Source organism: Orycteropus afer, unplaced genomic scaffold (assembly GCF_000298275.1).
Source record: "Orycteropus afer afer isolate SDZICR_OR568_19922 unplaced genomic scaffold, OryAfe1.0 scaffold00151, whole genome shotgun sequence".
Lineage (NCBI taxonomy): Eukaryota > Metazoa > Chordata > Mammalia > Tubulidentata > Orycteropodidae > Orycteropus > Orycteropus afer.
In genome coordinates this window covers 591,012-599,193 of record NW_006921738.1, presented here as the reverse complement: position 1 = coordinate 599,193, position 8,182 = coordinate 591,012, and positions in this window count along the sequence as shown.

The following is an 8,182-nucleotide window of genomic DNA, read 5'->3' as shown; positions in this document are numbered from 1 at the left end:
GACGGCACTTAACAACAACAACAACAACTTTATATGGAAAAGAAAGAGACTTCAGATAAGCAAAGCACCATTGAAGGAGTTCTGGTAGCATAGTGCCTAAGGCACTTGACTGCTAACCAGAAGGCTGGCGGTTCAAACCCACCAACCACTCTTCGGATGGAATGTTGGGCATCTACTTCAGTAGTGATACTGCCTCGGAAACCCAAGGAGGGGTCGCTATGAGTCTGACTCAATGCAAGTGAGTTTGGTTTTTTGGTTTTTAATATATGGCATACATAGACTATCAAGCATAACCCTGTTCTGCTTACCTAGTGCTGCTCTGACAGGAATGTACCACAAATGGGATGGCTTTAACAAATAGGAGTTTATTCTTACAATTTGGAGGCTTTAAGTCTGAGTTCAAAGTCTGAGTTCAGGCTCTAGGGGCTGGGTGAAAGACCCTCAGTCTTGGGCTTCAGCTCTGCTTCTAGCTCCTGGCCCACCGAAGTGAGAGCCTTTTCTTCACTTAGGCAGCTGTTGGCTGCTGAGGCTGCCAAGCCCAAGGTTGACAAGTAAAAAGGCACAGTCCCAATGTTACCAAACCACATGGCAGGCCATTAATTTAAGTCCATTTTAAGTCCCAAGGTTGGCAGAGGATGGCAGGCTGCTGAACAATGACACAACTACATGCAGGGTCCAAGTGTGCCATAAGCTGGAGACCATACCCAAATGTGCTTCTTATATATGGGAAGCAGACCACATACCCAAAGCAACTACTCAGCTGCTCCAATAGATTCCACCATGGAATTGACTACCAATCTCACTATGGGGAATAACTACATCCAGCTCCCCAGCCTCTCAACCAGACCCAGCCAAGTTAACACATAGACTGAACCAACACAATCCAAAATTCACAAATTGCAGAAGGTAAATTAGATGGTTGGGATCTTCTAAAAATTAAATTATGTGCTTCCAAAGACTTCTACAAAAGAGTCAAAACGACTGGTACACCATACAATCTTCAGACTATACAACTATGAGATCAGAAGAACTAGATGGTGCCCCGCTACCACTGTCCACCACTCAGAGGGGGATTTCTGTAGGAGATCCTGGATAGAGTGAGAGAAAACATGAAACAAAACTCAAGATTATTAAAAAGAAAAAGGCATTTGACTGCTAATCAAAAGGCTGGTGGTTCAAACCCACCAGCCGCTCCTTGGAAGGAGTTGGGCAATCTACTTCCGTAGTGATACCACCTCAGAAACCCAAGGAGGGGTTGCTATGAGTTAGGTCTGACTCGACAGTACATAATAACAACAATAGCATATTGATGACATCTCGGTGTTGAGGTCGGTGGATGAAAATGTATAGGGTATCTTTCAAATGTAAGAAACTTATTCTAAAATAAAAACCAGTAAAGTTAGTGATTTATCTAGGTGATAATAAAAGTATTAGGAGGAAATCCCTTGATTCTGGGTAATACAACCTATTTAAGATTCAGACTATCATTAATATTTGGATATTTTAAATTTTAATATGTGTGGCAGTTAAAGTTGTATGTCAACTTGGCTGGGTCTAGTTGAGTAGCTGGGCAATTGGTTATAGTTATTCCCCATGATGAGACTGACAATCAACTGCATGGTGGAATCTACCACAAGCAGCTGAGTAGCTGCTTTAGGGATGTGGTCTGCTTCCCAAATATAAACACAGCTTTGGGAATGATCTCTAGCTTATGGCACACTTGAACCCTGCATGTAGCCATGTCATTGTTCAGCAGCCTGCCATGCTCTGTCAACCTTGGGACTTTCAATGGACTTGAATTAATGGCCTGCCATGTGGTTTGGTAACATCAAGACTGTGCCTTTTTACTTGTCAACTCTCGGCTTGTCAGCCTTAGCAGCCAGAAGCTGCTGAGTGAAGAAAAGCCTCTAGCTCCAGTGGGCTGGGAGCAGAAGGCAGAGCTGAAGCCCAAGGCTGAGGGGCTTTCATCCAGCCCCTAGACTCTGAAACTTTGAACTCAGACTTAAAGCCTTCAAACTGTAAGAGTACACACTTCTGTTTGTTCAAACCCACCCATTTGTGGTATAATACTGTCAGAGGGACAGTAGCTAACCAAACAACATGGGAGAAAAGTGGATATTTGTGTTTATACTAGAAAAGATTATGCATAAAGTTAAAATCCTAGTAAATTTCATAATTTAGGCTAAAATAATTTTATATGTATATGTAAAATGGTCAAATTTACACATATATGAATTTATACATAAATTTATACATAAACATTTTATATTTATACATATAAATGATGTAAGATACCTAACTAGTTAAAATAATTGTATATAATACAGCTAAAGCAATGTTGAAAGCTGGACAATGAAGATGGAAGATGGAAGAAGAGTTGATATCTTTGAAATGTGGTATTAGAGAAGAACATTGAGCTCTGTTGGCATAGTGCCTAAGGCATTTGACTGCTAACCAGAGGCTGGCAGTTCAAACCCACCAGCCACTCCTCAGAAAGAAGATTGGGCAATCTATTTCCATAATGATAGATACCACCTGGGAAACCCCAGGAGAGATCGCTATGAGTTAGATCCGAATTGACAGCAATGAGTTTGATTTTGGTTTTGGCCAGAGGAATGAACAAATCTGTGCTGGAAGAAGCCATGAAACACATGTTGTTATTGTTATGTGCTGTGGAGTCTGCCCCGACTCATAGTGACCCCTCCTTGGTTTTCTGAGGCAGTATTACTATAGAAGTAGGATTGCCCAACCTTCCTTCTGAGGAGTGGCTGGTGGGTTTGAATCACTAGCCTTCTGGTTAGCAGTCAAGTGCCTTAGGCACTATGCTACCAGAGCTCCTATGAAACACTTATAACTATAGAATTGCAGAAGCATAATAAGAAAATATTGACAGTCCCTGCTTACCCATTATGGGAGATCTAATACATCAAGAATTTGTCATGAAAAACTCAATGTCAATGAGAGGGGAAAAAAAAGGGGGGGGGACTTAACATAGTAAGTTGACATTTTGAATTAAAGCATTTTATTAACAGAATAATTTTGACTGATTAAAACTCTGAAGTTACTTAATATGTGTTTGACTTCTATAGGAGTAAGATGCCATAGTTACCTGTCTTTGAAAGAATATCTAAAATGATTTATATCTTATGGTTTTAACAGTTGAATGACTGGAAACAAGGAGCACTAGTGGTGCAAATGGTTAAGTGCTTGGCTGCTATCCAAAAGTTTGATAATTTGAACTCTTCCAGCCTCTCCATGGGAAAAAAGACCTGGAAATCTGTTTCCATAAAGATTCCAGTCAAGCAAACACTATGCAACAGTTCTATTCTGTCACATAACCACATCAATATCATCAATAACGTCAGTGACATCAATAGCAACAACACAAACAACAACAGCAACAGCAATACTGTCAACAGCAACAACATCAATGTCAACAAGAAAATCAACATCAAATAAACAAAAATATCAACATTAAAAGCAATAACAAAACAACATAAATATCAACAACTAAATCAACACCACCAACAAAGCAAAAACACCAGGAACATCAACAAAGACATCAACAACATCAACATTGACAACAAATCAACAGCGCCAACAATGTCAACATCATCAACAAGTAAAACATCACAATGCCATTCTTTTTGACAAGATGATTTGTTGACACCTATCAGAGATGTTTCAACAAATGGATGGAGAACTGCAGGTGCTTATTTGTTTATATCAAAAAAGTTAGAAGACAGCTGACTGGTCAGCTGACTGGAAGAGATCAATATTTGTGCCCATTCCAAAGAAAAGTGATCCAACAGAATGTGATATTATTCAACAATATTATTAATTTAATATCACATACAAGCAAAATTTGCTGAAGTTGATTCAAGAATGGTTGCACCAAACATCAGGCTACAGATAAATACATAGACATCTGAGAAGATCTAATGGGGGTTGGTGAACAGGAATATACTCTACACCAATGATAGATTCAGTTGAGGATAATCTTGCACAAATACTAGTGATACAAAAAAAAACCACAATCATTATAGAAGCAACAGAAGACAGACTTGGAGCAGTCCCTCAGAGACAGCCACACACCTTGGGAGAGAGAACCACTAGACCTGCCTACTCCAGACCATAGTATTGGGGGACACCAGGCTCAACTGGCACAACATAATACATAAAAATCTTGTTCCACAACCTACTTTGGTGAGTAGTGACTGGGCTCTTAAAAGCTTTTGAGCGGCTGTCTAAGATGCAGCTAATGATCTCCTCTCGTCCAAAGTGAAGAAGAATGAATAAAACCAAGGGCATTTGGAAACAGTAAGCCCTAGGATATGATGGGTCTTGAGACCAGAAGATCAGATGGTGTCTGGCTACCAATGCCAACCACTCAGGAAGGGATCAAAACTGGAGATCCTGGATAGCGTGGGAGAAAAAAATGTGCAATGAAATTCAAAACCACAATAACAACCAGAATTACTGGCCAGATGGAGTCTGGTGGGACCTCCAAGACTATGGCCTTGGGATACACTTCGGGCCTGGGATAAAACTCACTACCAAGAGCTGGCTCTCAGCCCAAGAGTCATAAGACTTATATGCAGAACACCCACCCCAGGGCGATGTAGCCACCTACTCGACAGAGATACACCCCTTGGAGCAATCAGCAACAGGGCACCAGAGGGGCGACATTCACATGGAGGAAAAGCTGGACAAGACAGGAGTATATAACTTAGAAGGACACAGGGATGGGGAGGTCACTGGGAAGGGAGAGGAGAGACTGGGTTAGGGTTGGGGATGGTAATTGGGGAGTGAAACCAAATGTACATGAACTGTTGAATGTAAAACAAATTCTGCTCTATAAATTTGCACCCAAAAAACCAAACTCACTGTCATGGTCATTTCCGACTCACAGTGACCCCTCCTTTGGTTTGCGAAGCAGTTATCTCTACAGAAGATTTCTCAATCTTCCTTCTGAGGAGTGGCTGGTGGGTTGAACCAAAGCATAATGAAAACAAACAAATAAGATAAAACTGGTTGCAGTAGTATATTGATAGGAAACTTCCAGAAATTCAACTGGATTCAGAAGAGGCCATGGAACAAGGGATATCTTTGTTGATGTTAGATGGATCTTGTGTGAAAGCAAAGAAGATCATAGAGATGTTTTTTTGTTTGTTTTATTGACGATGCAAAAGCATTTGACTGCGTGGATCATAACAAATTGCAGGTTACATTGCAAACAACGGGAATTCCAGAACATTTAATAGTGGTCATGAGGAAACAGTACATAGACTAGGAGACCATCATTTGAACAGAACAAGGGGATACTGCATGCTTTATAATCAGGAAGGGTGTGCGTCAGAGTTGTATCCTTTTAATATATTTATTCAATCTGTACGCTGAGAAAATAATCTGAGAATCTGGATTACATGAAGAAGAATGCGTTATCAGGATTGGAGGAAGACTCATAAATAACCTGCAATATACAGATGACACAACCTTCCTTGCTGAAAGTGAAGATGATTGGAAGCATTTACTGATAAAGATCAAAGACTAGTCTTCAGTAAAGATTACACCTCAACATAAAGAAAACAAAAATCCTCACAACTGGTCCAATAAACCACATCATGATAAATGGAGAAAGGATTGAAGTTGTCAGGGATTTCATTTTACTTGGATTCACAATTAAAACCCATGGAAGCAGCAGTCAAGAAATCAGACGTCATATTGCAGTGAGCAAATGTGCTGCAAAAGACTTCTTTAAACTGCTAAGGAGCAAAAATGTCCCTTTGAAGACTAAGGTGCACCTAACATGGGAGCTCTGGTAGCATAGTGGCTAAGGCACTTGACTGCTAACCAGAAGGCTGGTAATTCAAACCCACCAGCCACTCCTCGGAAGGAAGGTTGGGCAATCCTACTTCCGTAGTGATACTGCCTTGGAAACCCAAGGAGGGGTTGCTATGAGTCAAGGCTGACTCGATGGCACATAACAACAACAACAACAACAACCTAAGCCAAGCTATTTTCAATTGCCTCATATGCATGTGAAAGCTTGATGATGATTAAGGAAGACTGAAGAGTTGATGCCTTTCAGTTAGGCCAGACTTTGTCTCACCTACTTCAGTCACATTGTCTGAGGGACCGTTCCTTGTAGAAGGATATAATGCTTGATAAAGTGGAGGGTCAGCAAAAAAGGGGAAGACCCTCAACAAGATGGACTGACACAGTGGCTGCAATGATGGGCTCAAGTATCGCAAGGGTTGTGAGCATGTTGCATGACAGGGCAGTGTTTCATTCTGTTGCACATACAGTCACTATGAGTCGAAGCCAACTATGTAGCACCTAACAACAACAACTACCAGAATAGAAACAGTTCATATTTGGATGGGAGCTCTGGTAGCGAAGTGGCTAAGGCATTTGATTGCTAACCAGAAGGCTGGTGGTACAAATGCACTAGCCACTCCTCGGAAGGAAGACTGGGCTTCCGTAGAGATACTGTCTTGGAAACCCAAGGAGTGGTCACTATGAGTTAGATTTGACTAGATGGCAGTGAGTTTGGTTTTTTTGAGTTTTCCTCAATAAATAAATCACACCAGGGAAGCTTAACAGACAATGATGCAGTTAAATACTGATATGGAAACTTAAATGCCTGGATATGCAAAAATAAATCAGATGAGGGCAAGGGTCATTTAGTTACTAGGACCTGACATGGCTTACACAACAAATACAATGTGCTACTTTTGTCAGAGATAAATTTACAGGGAAAATAATGAAGATTTATTCACATGGTCCTTTAGAGGACCCCTAGCAATATGATCATGTGATCATTATGTGTATGTGTGTGGTCCAATTTACATAAAATAAATGCACAGCTTTTAAGGATCCAGTTCAATAATTGCAACAAATATTGTATATATGTATATAAACACCCCAATCAAGAAATAGAGCATTTCAACACAACAGAAAGTTTCCCTGTGACCTTTTCCCCAGAGGCAACCATTGTTCTATTATAAAACTTGACATAAGTGGAATTTACAATTTACAATATATACTTTATTGTATCTGGCTTCTTTTGCTCATTTTTTTTTAAAGATCCATTTATGTTGCATGCTTCAGTAGTACATACCTTCTATTGTTAAATAATATTTTATTACTTTAATAGATTATAGTTTATTTATTCTCCATTGATGGATATTTATGGTTTCAAGTTTTTAGCTTTTTTGAATATAACTCTTATAAACAAACATATTTAAGTCATTGTGTATATTTATGATTCCAGTTAACTTGGATAAAAACATCCAGCAGTGGAATGAAAATATGAAGATATGTTTAACTTTGTAAGAAAATGCAAAGCATATTTCCAAAGTAGCAAAACATATGAGTTCCAATTGCTCCATATTCTAGGCTGTAGTTGATGTTTTCAGACTTTTTGAGTTATTTTAGTGATTGTGAAATAATCACTTACTGTAGTTCAAGTTGGCATTTTCCTGATGACTAAGAATTGTACATTTCTTTTCATGTGCTTTTTGACTATTTGCACATTTTCTTTTATGAAATTTGTTCATATCTTTTGTCAAATTTTTGCTGTTTGCAATGTTATTGAGTTGTAAAACCTGTGTATTCTGGATGTAGGTATTTCATCTGAAATGTATATTGATATAAACTCACTGCCATTGAGACTATTCCAACTCATAGCGACCCTCTCCATGTTCCAAAGGCTGTAAATTTCATGGAAGCAGATTGCCTCATATTCCTCACAGGTGAAGCATCTGATGGGATTGAACCACCAACCTTCTGGTTAGCATACAAATGCCTTATCCACTATGCCACCAGAGCTCCTTCTAGATGAGTATAGCATACATATAAATGTATAGCTATTTTCCCCCAGGTTGTAGCTTTACTTTTTCATTTTCTTAATGGTGTTGTGGAAGACCAAAAGTTTTATTTTTTTTAATGAAGGTTAATTTGTCAGGTTTTTTTTTTTCCTTTTAATGATGAATCATTTTTGAGTTTTGTCAAAGAAATATTTGTGTATACAAAATTCACAATGATATTTCTCTTACACTTTCTTCTTGAAAGATTGGATATTCACCTTGTATGTTTAAGCTTACCCACTGGCATCAAGTAGATTCGGATTTATAGTGACCCTGTAGAACAGTGGAACTGCCCCATAGGGTTTCCAAGG